The sequence below is a fragment of the Stigmatopora nigra genome, chromosome 17, assembly GCF_051989575.1.
Source record: "Stigmatopora nigra isolate UIUO_SnigA chromosome 17, RoL_Snig_1.1, whole genome shotgun sequence".
In the NCBI taxonomy this organism is placed as follows: Eukaryota; Metazoa; Chordata; class Actinopteri; order Syngnathiformes; family Syngnathidae; genus Stigmatopora; species Stigmatopora nigra.
This window is the reverse complement of record NC_135524.1, coordinates 12068939-12085840: the sequence shown is the minus strand read 5'-3', so window position 1 is coordinate 12085840 and position 16902 is coordinate 12068939.

Sequence of the window (16902 nt, the reverse complement as noted above, 5' to 3'; positions counted from 1 at the left end):
AACCATAACCCCAACCATAACCCCAACCATAACCATAACCATAACCCAAACCATAACCCCTAACCCCTAACAATAACCCTAACCCAAACCCCTAACAAGAACCCTAACCCAAACCATAACCCCAACCATAACCAGATTCCCAACCATAACCATAACCCCAACCAAAACCATATTCCCAACCATAGCCATAACTCCAACCATATCCCCAACCATAACCATAACCCTAACCGATAACCCCAACCATAACACCAACCATAACCCCAACCATAACCCAAACCCTAACCCCAACCCCTAACAATAACCCTAACCCTAACCCTAACCCAAACCATAACCCCTAACATGATCCCTACCCCAAACCATAACCCCTAACAATAACCCTAACCCAAACCATAACCCCAACCCCTAACAATAACCATAACCCAAACCATAACCCCTAACCCCTAACACTAACCCTAACCCAAACCATAACCCCAACCCCTAACAATAACCCTAACCCAAAACCTAACCCAAACCATACCCATAACCCCAACCATAACCATAACCCAAACCATAACCCAAACCATAACCCCTAACCCCTAACAATAACCCTAACCCAAACCATAACCCCAACCCCTAACAATAACCCTAACCTAAACCATAACCCCAACCATAACCATAACCCAAACCATAACCATAACCCAAAACATAACCCCTAACCCCTAACAATAACCCTCAACAAAACCATAACCCCAACCCCTAACAATAACCCTAACCCAAACCATAACCCCAATCATAACCATAACCCAAACCATAACCCCTAATCCCTTACAATAACCCTAGCCCAAACCATAACCCCAACCCCTAACAATAACCCTAACCTAAACCATAACCATAACCCAAACCATAACCCCTAACCCCTAACAAGAACCCTAACCCAAACCATTATCCCATCCATAGCCATAACCCCAACCATAACCATAACCCAAACCATAACCCCCAACCCCTAACAATAACCATAACCCAAACCATAACCCCCAACCCCTAACAATAACCCTAACCCAAACCATAACCCAAACCATAACCCAAACCATAACCCAAACCATAACCCAAACCATAACCCAAACCATAACCCAAACCATAACCCAAACCATAACCCAAACCATAACCCCAACCATAACCCAAACCATAACCATAACCCAAAACATAACCCCTAACCCCTAACAATAACCCTCAACCAAACCATAACCCCAACCCCTAACAATAACCCTAACCCAAACCATAACCCCAATCATAACCATAACCCAAACCATAACCCCTAATCCCTTACAATAACCCTAACCCAAACCATAACCCCAACCCCTAACAATAACCCTAACCTAAACCATAACCCCTAACAAGAACCCTAACCCAAACCATAATCCCATCCATAGCCATAACCCCAACCATAACCATAACCCAAACCATAACCCAAACCATAACCCAAACCATAACCCAAACCATAACCCAAACCATAACCCAAACCATAACCCAAACCATAACCCAAACCATAACCCAAACCATAACCCAAACCATAACCCAAACCATAACCCAAACCATAACCCAAACCATAACCCAAACCATAACCCAAACCATAACCCAAACCATAACCCAAACAATAACCCAAACAATAACCCTAACCCAAACCATAACCCTAACCCAAACCATAACCCTAACCCAAACCATAACCCTAACCCAAACCATAACCCTAACCCAAACCATAACCAGATTCCCAACCATAACCATAACCCCAACCAAAACCATATTCCCAACCATAGCCATAACTCCAACCATATCCCCAACCATAACCATAACCCTAACCGATAACCCCAACCATAACACCAACCATAACCCCAACCATAACCCAAACCCTAACCCCAACCCCTAACAATAACCCTAACCCTAACCCAAACCATAACCCCTAACCCCTAACAATATCCCTAACCCAAACCATAACCCCTAACAATAACCCTAACCCAAACCATAACCCCAACCCCTAACAATAACCATAACCCCTAACCCCTAACAATAACCCTAACCCAAACCATAACCCCAACCCCTAACAATAACCCTAACCCAAAAACCTAACCCAAACCATAACCATAACCCCAACCATAACCATAACCCAAACCATAACCCCTAACCCCTAACAATAACCCTAACCCAAACCATAACCCCAACCCCTAACAATAACCCTAACCTAAACCATAACCCCAACCATAACCATAACCCAAACCATAACCATAACCCAAAACATAACCCCTAACCCCTAACAATAACCCTCAACAAAACCATAACCCCAACCCCTAACAATAACCCTAACCCAAACCATAACCCCAATCATAACCATAACCCAAACCATAACCCCTAATCCCTTACAATAACCCTAGCCCAAACCATAACCCCAACCCCTAACAATAACCCTAACCTAAACCATAACCATAACCCAAACCATAACCCCTAACCCCTAACAAGAACCCTAACCCAAACCATAATCCCATCCATAGCCATAACCCCAACCATAACCATAACCCAAACCATAACCCCCAACCCCTAACAATAACCATAACCCAAACCATAACCCCCAACCCCTAACAATAACCCTAACCCTAACCATAACCCAAACCATAACCCAAACCATAACCCAAACCATAACCCAAACCATAACCCAAACCATAACCCAAACCATAACCCAAACCATAACCCAAACCATAACCCAAACCATAACCCAAACCATAACCCAAACCATAACCCAAACCATAACCCAAACCATAACCCAAACCATAACCCAAACCATAACCCAAACCATAACCCAAACCATAACCCAAACCATAACCCAAACCATAACCCAAACCATAACCCAAACCATAACCCAAACCATAACCCAAACCATAACCCAAACCATAACCCAAACCATAACCCAAACCATAACCCAAACCATAACCCAAACCATAACCCAAACCATAACCCAAACCATAACCCAAACCATAACCCAAACCATAACCCAAACCATAACCCAAACCATAACCCAAACCATAACCCCTAACCCCTAACAATAACCCTAACCCAAACCATAACCCCAACGCCTAACAATAACCCTAACCCAAACCATAACCCCAACCCCTAACAACAACCCTAACCTAAACCATAACCCCAAACATTACCATAACCCCTAACCCCTACCAATAACCCTAACCCAAACCATAACCCAAATGCCTAACAATAACCCTAACCCAAACCCTAATCCCATCCATAACCATAACCCCAACAATAACCCTAACCCCTAACCCCTAAAAATAACGCTAACCCAAACCTTAACCCCAACCATAACCTTAACCATAACCGCAAACCAAACCATAACCCCTAAACCCTAACAATAACCCTAAACTTAACCATAACCCCAAACATAACCTTAAGCATAACCATAAACCAAACCATAACCCCTAAACCCTAACAATAACCCTAACCCAAACCATAACCCCAACCATAACCATAACCCCTACCAATAACCCTAACCCAAACCATAACCCAAATCCCTAACAATAACCCTAACCCAAACCATAACCCCAACCCGTAACAATAACCCTAACCTAAACCATAACCCAAACCATAACCCCAACCCCTAACAATAACCCTAACCTAAACCATAACCCCAACCATAACCCCAACCATAACCATAACCATAACCCAAACCATAACCCCTAACCCCTAACAATAACCCTAACCCAAACCCCTAACAAGAACCCTAACCCAAACCATAACCCCAACCATAACCAGATTCCCAACCATAACCATAACCCCAACCAAAACCATATTCCCAACCATAGCCATAACTCCAACCATATCCCCAACCATAACCATAACCCTAACCGATAACCCCAACCATAACACCAACCATAACCCCAACCATAACCCAAACCCTAACCCCAACCCCTAACAATAACCCTAACCCTAACCCTAACCCAAACCATAACCCCTAACATGATCCCTACCCCAAACCATAACCCCTAACAATAACCCTAACCCAAACCATAACCCCAACCCCTAACAATAACCATAACCCAAACCATAACCCCTAACCCCTAACACTAACCCTAACCCAAACCATAACCCCAACCCCTAACAATAACCCTAACCCAAAACCTAACCCAAACCATACCCATAACCCCAACCATAACCATAACCCAAACCATAACCCAAACCATAACCCCTAACCCCTAACAATAACCCTAACCCAAACCATAACCCCAACCCCTAACAATAACCCTAACCTAAACCATAACCCCAACCATAACCATAACCCAAACCATAACCATAACCCAAAACATAACCCCTAACCCCTAACAATAACCCTCAACAAAACCATAACCCCAACCCCTAACAATAACCCTAACCCAAACCATAACCCCAATCATAACCATAACCCAAACCATAACCCCTAATCCCTTACAATAACCCTAGCCCAAACCATAACCCCAACCCCTAACAATAACCCTAACCTAAACCATAACCATAACCCAAACCATAACCCCTAACCCCTAACAAGAACCCTAACCCAAACCATTATCCCATCCATAGCCATAACCCCAACCATAACCATAACCCAAACCATAACCCCCAACCCCTAACAATAACCATAACCCAAACCATAACCCCCAACCCCTAACAATAACCCTAACCCAAACCATAACCCAAACCATAACCCAAACCATAACCCAAACCATAACCCAAACCATAACCCAAACCATAACCCAAACCATAACCCAAACCATAACCCAAACCATAACCCAAACCATAACCCCAACCATAACCCAAACCATAACCATAACCCAAAACATAACCCCTAACCCCTAACAATAACCCTCAACCAAACCATAACCCCAACCCCTAACAATAACCCTAACCCAAACCATAACCCCAATCATAACCATAACCCAAACCATAACCCCTAATCCCTTACAATAACCCTAACCCAAACCATAACCCCAACCCCTAACAATAACCCTAACCTAAACCATAACCCCTAACAAGAACCCTAACCCAAACCATAATCCCATCCATAGCCATAACCCCAACCATAACCATAACCCAAACCATAACCCAAACCATAACCCAAACCATAACCCAAACCATAACCCAAACCATAACCCAAACCATAACCCAAACCATAACCCAAACCATAACCCAAACCATAACCCAAACCATAACCCAAACCATAACCCAAACCATAACCCAAACCATAACCCAAACCATAACCCAAACCATAACCCAAACCATAACCCAAACAATAACCCAAACAATAACCCTAACCCAAACCATAACCCTAACCCAAACCATAACCCTAACCCAAACCATAACCCTAACCCAAACCATAACCAGATTCCCAACCATAACCATAACCCCAACCAAAACCATATTCCCAACCATAGCCATAACTCCAACCATATCCCCAACCATAACCATAACCCTAACCGATAACCCCAACCATAACACCAACCATATCCCCAACCATAACCATAACCCTAACCGATAACCCCAACCATAACACCAACCATAACCCCAACCATAACCCAAACCCTAACCCCAACCCCTAACAATAACCCTAACCCTAACCCAAACCATAACCCCTAACCCCTAACAATATCCCTAACCCAAACCATAACCCCTAACAATAACCCTAACCCAAACCATAACCCCAACCCCTAACAATAACCATAACCCCTAACCCCTAACAATAACCCTAACCCAAACCATAACCCCAACCCCTAACAATAACCCTAACCCAAAAACCTAACCCAAACCATAACCATAACCCCAACCATAACCATAACCCAAACCATAACCCCTAACCCCTAACAATAACCCTAACCCAAACCATAACCCCAACCCCTAACAATAACCCTAACCTAAACCATAACCCCAACCATAACCATAACCCAAACCATAACCATAACCCAAAACATAACCCCTAACCCCTAACAATAACCCTCAACAAAACCATAACCCCAACCCCTAACAATAACCCTAACCCAAACCATAACCCCAATCATAACCATATCCCAAACCATAACCCCTAATCCCTTACAATAACCCTAGCCCAAACCATAACCCCAACCCCTAACAATAACCCTAACTTAAACCATAACCATAACCCAAACCATAACCCCTAACCCCTAACAAGAACCCTAACCCAAACCATAATCCCATCCATAGCCATAACCCCAACCATAACCATAACCCAAACCATAACCCCCAACCCCTAACAATAACCATAACCCAAACCATAACCCCCAACCCCTAACAATAACCCTAACCCTAACCATAACCCAAACCATAACCCAAACCATAACCCAAACCATAACCCAAATCATAACCCAAACCATAACCCAAACCATAACCCAAACCATAACCCAAACCATAACCCAAACCATAACCCAAACCATAACCCAAACCATAACCCAAACCATAACCCAAACCATAACCCAAACCATAACCCAAACCATAACCCAAACCATAACCCAAACCATAACCCAAACCATAACCCAAACCATAACCCAAACCATAACCCAAACCATAACCCAAACCATAACCCAAACCATAACCCAAACCATAACCCAAACCATAACCCAAACCATAACCCAAACCATAACCCAAACCATAACCCAAACCATAACCCAAACCATAACCCAAACCATAACCCAAACCATAACCCAAACCATAACCCAAACCATAACCCAAACCATAACCCAAACCATAACCCAAACCATAACCCAAACCATAACCCAAACCATAACCCAAACCATAACCCAAACCATAACCCAAACCATAACCCAAACCATAACCCAAACCATAACCCCTAACCCCTAACAATAACCCTAACCCAAACCATAACCCCAACGCCTAACAATAACCCTAACCCAAACCATAACCCCAACCCCTAACAACAACCCTAACCTAAACCATAACCCCAAACATTACCATAACCCCTAACCCCTACCAATAACCCTAACCCAAACCATAACCCAAATGCCTAACAATAACCCTAACCCAAACCATAATCCCATCCATAACCATAACCCCAACAATAACCCTAACCCCTAACCCCTAAAAATAACGCTAACCCAAACCTTAACCCCAACCATAACCTTAACCATAACCGCAAACCAAACCATAACCCCTAAACCCTAACAATAACCCTAAACTTAACCATAACCCCAAACATAACCTTAAGCATAACCATAAACCAAACCATAACCCCTAAACCCTAACAATAACCCTAACCCAAACCATAACCCCAACCATAACCATAACCCCTACCAATAACCCTAACCCAAACCATAACCCAAATCCCTAACAATAACCCTAACCCAAACCATAACCCCAACCCCTAACAATAACCCTAACCTAAACCATAACCCAAACCATAACCCCAACCCCTAACAATAACCCTAACCTAAACCATAACCCCAACCATAACCCCAACCATAACCATAACCATAACCCAAACCATAACCCCTAACCCCTAACAATAACCCTAACCCAAACCCCTAACAAGAACCCTAACCCAAACCATAACCCCAACCATAACCAGATTCCCAACCATAACCATAACCCCAACCAAAACCATATTCCCAACCATAGCCATAACTCCAACCATATCCCCAACCATAACCATAACCCTAACCGATAACCCCAACCATAACACCAACCATAACCCCAACCATAACCCAAACCCTAACCCCAACCCCTAACAATAACCCTAACCCTAACCCTAACCCAAACCATAACCCCTAACATGATCCCTACCCCAAACCATAACCCCTAACAATAACCCTAACCAAAACCATAACCCCAACCCCTAACAATAACCATAACCCAAACCATAACCCCTAACCCCTAACACTAACCCTAACCCAAACCATAACCCCAACCCCTAACAATAACCCTAACCCAAAACCTAACCCAAACCATACCCATAACCCCAACCATAACCATAACCCAAACCATAACCCAAACCATAACCCAAACCATAACCCAAACCATAACCCCTAACCCCTAACAATAACCCTAACCCAAACCATAACCCCAACCCCTAACAATAACCCTAACCTAAACCATAACCCCAACCATAACCATAACCCAAACCATAACCATAACCCAAAACATAACCCCTAACCCCTAACAATAACCCTCAACAAAACCATAACCCCAACCCCTAACAATAACCCTAACCCAAACCATAACCCCAATCATAACCATAACCCAAACCATAACCCATAATCCCTTACAATAACCCTAGCCCAAACCATAACCCCAACCCCTAACAATAACCCTAACCTAAACCATAACCATAACCCAAACCATAACCCCTAACCCCTAACAAGAACCCTAACCCAAACCATTATCCCATCCATAGCCATAACCCCAACCATAACCATAACCCAAACCATAACCCCCAACCCCTAACAATAACCATAACCCAAACCATAACCCCCAACCCCTAACAATAACCCTAACCCAAACCATAACCCAAACCATAACCCAAACCATAACCCAAACCATAACCCAAACCATAACCCAAACCATAACCCAAACCATAACCCAAACCATAACCCAAACCATAACCCAAACCATAACCCAAACCATAACCCCAACCATAACCCAAACCATAACCATAACCCAAAACATAACCCCTAACCCCTAACAATAACCCTCAACCAAACCATAACCCCAACCCCTAACAATAACCCTAACCCAAACCATAACCCCAATCATAACCATAACCCAAACCATAACCCCTAATCCCTTACAATAACCCTAACCCAAACCATAACCCCAACCCCTAACAATAACCCTAACCTAAACCATAACCCCTAACAAGAACCCTAACCCAAACCATAATCCCATCCATAGCCATAACCCCAACCATAACCATAACCCAAACCATAACCCAAACCATAACCCAAACCATAACCCAAACCATAACCCAAACCATAACCCAAACCATAACCCAAACCATAACCCAAACCATAACCCAAACCATAACCCAAACCATAACCCAAACCATAACCCAAACCATAACCCAAACCATAACCCAAACCATAACCCAAACCATAACCCAAACCATAACCCAAACAATAACCCAAACAATAACCCTAACCCAAACCATAACCCTAACCCAAACCATAACCCTAACCCAAACCATAACCCTAACCCAAACCATAACCAGATTCCCAACCATAACCATAACCCCAACCAAAACCATATTCCCAACCATAGCCATAACTCCAACCATATCCCCAACCATAACCATAACCCTAACCGATAACCCCAACCATAACACCAACCATATCCCCAACCATAACCATAACCCTAACCGATAACCCCAACCATAACACCAACCATAACCCCAACCATAACCCAAACCCTAACCCCAACCCCTAACAATAACCCTAACCCTAACCCAAACCATAACCCCTAACCCCTAACAATATCCCTAACCCAAACCATAACCCCTAACAATAACCCTAACCCAAACCATAACCCCAACCCCTAACAATAACCATAACCCCTAACCCCTAACAATAACCCTAACCCAAACCATAACCCCAACCCCTAACAATAACCCTAACCCAAAAACCTAACCCAAACCATAACCATAACCCCAACCATAACCATAACCCAAACCATAACCCAAACCATAACCCCTAACCCCTAACAATAACCCTAACCCAAACCATAACCCCAACCCCTAACAATAACCCTAACCTAAACCATAACCCCAACCATAACCATAACCCAAACCATAACCATAACCCAAAACATAACCCCTAACCCCTAACAATAACCCTCAACAAAACCATAACCCCAACCCCTAACAATAACCCTAACCCAAACCATAACCCCAATCATAACCATATCCCAAACCATAACCCCTAATCCCTTACAATAACCCTAGCCCAAACCATAACCCCAACCCCTAACAATAACCCTAACCTAAACCATAACCATAACCCAAACCATAACCCCTAACCCCTAACAAGAACCCTAACCCAAACCATAATCCCATCCATAGCCATAACCCCAACCATAACCATAACCCAAACCATAACCCCCAACCCCTAACAATAACCATAACCCAAACCATAACCCCCAACCCCTAACAATAACCCTAACCCTAACCATAACCCAAACCATAACCCAAACCATAACCCAAACCATAACCCAAATCATAACCCAAACCATAACCCAAACCATAACCCAAACCATAACCCAAACCATAACCCAAACCATAACCCAAACCATAACCCAAACCATAACCCAAACCATAACCCAAACCATAACCCAAACCATAACCCAAACCATAACCCAAACCATAACCCAAACCATAACCCAAACCATAACCCAAACCATAACCCAAACCATAACCCAAACCATAACCCAAACCATAACCCAAACCATAACCCAAACCATAACCCAAACCATAACCCAAACCATAACCCAAACCATAACCCAAACCATAACCCAAACCATAACCCAAACCATAACCCAAACCATAACCCAAACCATAACCCAAACCATAACCCAAACCATAACCCAAACCATAACCCAAACCATAACCCAAACCATAACCCAAACCATAACCCAAACCATAACCCAAACCATAACCCAAACCATAACCCAAACCATAACCCCTAACCCCTAACAATAACCCTAACCCAAACCATAACCCCAACGCCTAACAATAACCCTAACCCAAACCATAACCCCAACCCCTAACAACAACCCTAACCTAAACCATAACCCCAAACATTACCATAACCCCTAACCCCTACCAATAACCCTAACCCAAACCATAACCCAAATGCCTAACAATAACCCTAACCCAAACCATAATCCCATCCATAACCATAACCCCAACAATAACCCTAACCCCTAACCCCTAAAAATAACGCTAACCCAAACCTTAACCCCAACCATAACCTTAACCATAACCGCAAACCAAAACATAACCCCTAAACCCTAACAATAACCCTAAACTTAACCATAACCCCAAACATAACCTTAAGCATAACCATAAACCAAACCATAACCCCTAAACCCTAACAATAACCCTAACCCAAACCATAACCCCAACCATAACCATAACCCCTACCAATAACCCTAACCCAAACCATAACCCAAATCCCTAACAATAACCCTAACCCAAACCATAACCCCAACCCCTAACAATAACCCTAACCTAAACCATAACCCCAACCATAACCCCAACCATAACCATAACCATAACCCAAACCATAACCCCTAACCCCTAACAATAACCCTAACCCAAACCCCTAACAAGAACCCTAACCCAAACCATAACCCCAACCATAACCAGATTCCCAACCATAACCATAACCCCAACCAAAACCATATTCCCAACCATAGCCATAACTCCAACCATATCCCCAACCATAACCATAACCCTAACCGATAACCCCAACCATAACACCAAACATAACCCCAACCATAACCCAAACCCTAACCCCAACCCCTAACAATAACCCTAACCCTAACCCAAACCATAACCCCTAACAATATCCCTACCCCAAACCATAACCCCTAACAATAACCCTAACCCAAACCATAACCCCAACCCCTAACAATAACCATGACCCAAACCATAACCCCTAACCCCTAACAATAACCCTAACCCAAACCATAACCCCAACCCCTAACAATAACCCTAACCCAAAACCTAACCCAAAACCTAACCCAAACCATACCCATAACCCCAACCATAACCATAACCCAAACCATAACCCAAACCATAACCCCTAACCCCTAACAATAACCCTAACCCAAACCATAACCCCAACCCCTAACAATAACCCTAACCTAAACCATAACCCCAACCATAACCATAACCCAAACCATAACCATAACCCAAAACATAACCCCTAACCCCTAACAATAACCCTCAACAAAACCATATCCCCAACCCCTAACAATAACCCTAACCCAAACCATAACCCCAATCATAACCATAACCCAAACCATAACCCCTAATCCCTTACAATAACCCTAGCCCAAACCATAACCCCAACCCCTAACAATAACCCTAACCTAAACCATAACCATAACCCAAACCATAACCCCTTACCCCTAACAAGAACCCCAACCCAAACCATTATCCCATCCATAGCCATAACCCCAACCATAACCATAACCCAAACCATAACCCCCAACCCCTAACAATAACCATAACCAAAACCATAACCCCCAACCCCTAACAATAACCCTAACCCAAACCATAACCCAAACCATAACCCAAACCATAACCCAAACCATAACCCAAACCATAACCCAAACCATAACCCAAACCATAACCCAAACCATAACCCAAACCATAACCCAAACCATAACCCAAACCATAACCCAAACCATAACCCAAACCATAACCCAAACCATAACCCCAACCATAACCATAACCCAAACCATAACCATAACCCAAAACATAACACCTAACCCCTAACAATAACCCTCAACCAAACCATAACCCTAACCCAAACCATAACCCCAATCATAACCATAACCCAAACCATAACCCCTAATCCCTTACAATAACCCTAACCCAAACCATAACCCCAACCCCTAACAATAACCCTAACCTAAACCATAACCCCTAACAAGAACCCTAACCCAAACCATAATCCCATCCATAGCCATAACCCCAACCATAACCATAACCCAAACCATAACCCAAACCATAACCCAAACCATAACCCAAACCATAACCCAAACCATAACCCGAACCATAACCCAAACCATAACCCAAACCATAACCCAAACCATAACCCAAACCATAACCCAAACCATAACCCAAACCATAACCCAAACCATAACCCAAACCATAACCCAAACCATAACCCAAACCATAACCCAAACCATAACCCAAACCATAACCCAAACCATAACCCAAACCATAACCCAAACCATAACCCAAACAATAACCCAAACAATAACCCTAACCCAAACCATAACCCTAACCCAAACCATAACCCTAACCCAAACCATAACCCTAACCCAAACCATAACCCTAACCCAAACCATAACCCTAACCCAAACCATAACCCTAACCCAAACCATAACCAGATTCCCAACCATAACCATAACCCCAACCAAAACCATATTCCCAACCATAGCCATAACTCCAACCATATCCCCAACCATAACCATAACCCTAACCGATAACCCCAACCATAACACCAACCATAACCCCAACCATAACCCAAACCCTAACCCCAACCCCTAACAATAACCCTAACCCTAACCCAAACCATAACCCAAACCATAACCCAAACCATAACCCAAACCATAACCCAAACCATAACCCAAACCATAACCCAAACCATAACCCAAACCATAACCCAAACAATAACCCTAACCCAAACCATAACCCTAACCCAAACCATAACCCTAACCCAAACCATAACCCTAACCCAAACCATAACCCTAACCCAAACCATAACCCTAACCCAAACCATAACCAGATTCCCAACCATAACCATAACCCCAACCAAAACCATATTCCCAACCATAGCCATAACTCCAACCATATCCCCAACCATAACCATAACCCTAACCGATAACCCCAACCATAACACCAACCATAACCCCAACCATAACCCAAACCCTAACCCCAACCCCTAACAATAACCCTAACCCTAACCCAAACCATAACCCCTAACCCCTAACAATATCCCTAACCCAAACCATAACCCCTAACAATAACCCTAACCCAAACCATAACCCCAACCCCTAACAATAACCCTAACCTAAACCATAACCCCAACCATAACCATAACCCAAACCATAACCATAACCCAAAACATAACCCCTAACCCCTAACAATAACCCTCAACAAAACCATAACCCCAACCCCTAACAATAACCCTAACCCAAACCATAACCCCAATCATAACCATAACCCAAACCATAACCCCTAATCCCTTACAATAACCCTAGCCCAAACCATAACCCCAACCCCTAACAATAACCCTAACCTAAACCATAACCATAACCCAAACCATAACCCCTAACCCCTAACAAGAACCCTAACCCAAACCATTATCCCATCCATAGCCATAACCCCAACCATAACCATAACCCAAACCATAACCCCCAACCCCTAACAATAACCATAACCCAAACCATAACCCCCAACCCCTAACAATAACCCTAACCCAAACCATAACCCAAACCATAACCCAAACCATAACCCAAACCATAACCCAAACCATAACCCAAACCATAACCCAAACCATAACCCAAACCATAACCCAAACCATAACCCAAACCATAACCCCAACCATAACCCAAACCATAACCATAACCCAAAACATAACCCCTAACCCCTAACAATAACCCTCAACCAAACCATAACCCCAACCCCTAACAATAACCCTAACCCAAACCATAACCCCAATCATAACCATAACCCAAACCATAACCCCTAATCCCTTACAATAACCCTAACCCAAACCATAACCCCAACCCCTAACAATAACCCTAACCTAAACCATAACCCCTAACAAGAACCCTAACCCAAACCATAATCCCATCCATAGCCATAACCCCAACCATAACCATAACCCAAACCATAACCCAAACCATAACCCAAACCATAACCCAAACCATAACCCAAACCATAACCCAAACCATAACCCAAACCATAACCCAAACCATAACCCAAACCATAACCCAAACCATAACCCAAACCATAACCCAAACCATAACCCAAACCATAACCCAAACCATAACCCAAACCATAACCCAAACCATAACCCAAACAATAACCCAAACAATAACCCTAACCCAAACCATAACCCTAACCCAAACCATAACCCTAACCCAAACCATAACCAGATTCCCAACCATAACCATAACCCCAACCAAAACCATATTCCCAACCATAGCCATAACTCCAACCATATCCCCAACCATAACCATAACCCTAACCGATAACCCCAACCATAACACCAACCATAACCCCAACCATAACCCAAACCCTAACCCCAACCCCTAACAATAACCCTAACCCTAACCCAAACCATAACCCCTAACCCCTAACAATATCCCTAACCCAAACCATAACCCCTAACAATAACCCTAACCCAAACCATAACCCCAACCCCTAACAATAACCATAACCCCTAACCCCTAACAATAACCCTAACCCAAACCATAACCCCAACCCCTAACAATAACCCTAACCCAAAAACCTAACCCAAACCATAACCATAACCCCAACCATAACCATAACCCAAACCATAACCCCTAACCCCTAACAATAACCCTAACCCAAACCATAACCCCAACCCCTAACAATAACCCTAACCTAAACCATAACCCCAACCATAACCATAACCCAAACCATAACCATAACCCAAAACATAACCCCTAACCCCTAACAATAACCCTCAACCAAACCATAACCCCAACCCCTAACAATAACCCTAACCCAAACCATAACCCCAATCATAACCATAACCCAAACCATAACCCCTAATCCCTTACAATAACCCTAGCCCAAACCATAACCCCAACCCCTAACAATAACCCTAACCTAAACCATAACCATAACCCAAACCATAACCCCTAACCCCTAACAAGAACCCTAACCCAAACCATAATCCCATCCATAGCCATAACCCCAACCATAACCATAACCCAAACCATAACCCCCAACCCCTAACAATAACCATAACCCAAACCATAACCCCCAACCCCTAACAATAACCCTAACCCTAACCATAACCCAAACCATAACCCAAACCATAACCCAAACCATAACCCAAACCATAACCCAAACCATAACCCAAACCATAACCCAAACCATAACCCAAACCATAACCCAAACCATAACCCAAACCATAACCCAAACCATAACCCAAACCATAACCCAAACCATAACCCAAACCATAACCCAAACCATAACCCAAACCATAACCCAAACCATAACCCAAACCATAACCCAAACCATAACCCAAACCATAACCCAAACCATAACCCAAACCATAACCCAAACCATAACCCAAACCATAACCCAAACCATAACCCAAACCATAACCCAAACCATAACCCAAACCATAACCCAAACCATAACCCAAACCATAACCCAAACCATAACCCAAACCATAACCCAAACCATAACCCAAACCATAACCCAAACCATAACCCAAACCATAACCCAAACCATAACCCAAACCATAACCCAAACCATAACCCAAACCATAACCCAAACCATAACCCAAACCATAACCCAAACCATAACCCAAACCATAACCCAAACCATAACCCAAACCATAACCCAAACCATAACCCAAACCATAACCCAAACCATAACCCAAACCATAACCCAAACCATAACCCAAACCATAACCCAAACCATAACCCAAACCATAACCCAAACCATAACCCAAACCATAACCCAAACCATAACCCAAACCATAACCCAAACCATAACCCAAACCATAACCCAAACCATAACCCAAACCATAACCCAAACCATAACCCAAACCATAACCCAAACCATAACCCCTAACCCCTAACAATAACCCTAACCCAAACCATAACCCCAACGCCTAACAATAACCCTAACCCAAACCATAACCCCAACCCCTAACAACAACCCTAACCTAAACCATAACCCCAAACATTACCATAACCCCTAACCCCTACCAATAACCCTAACCCAAACCATAACCCAAATGCCTAACAATAACCCTAACCCAAACCATAATCCCATCCATAACCATAACCCCAACAATAACCCTAACCCCTAACCCCTAAAAATAACGCTAACCCAAACCTTAACCCCAACCATAACCTTAACCATAACCG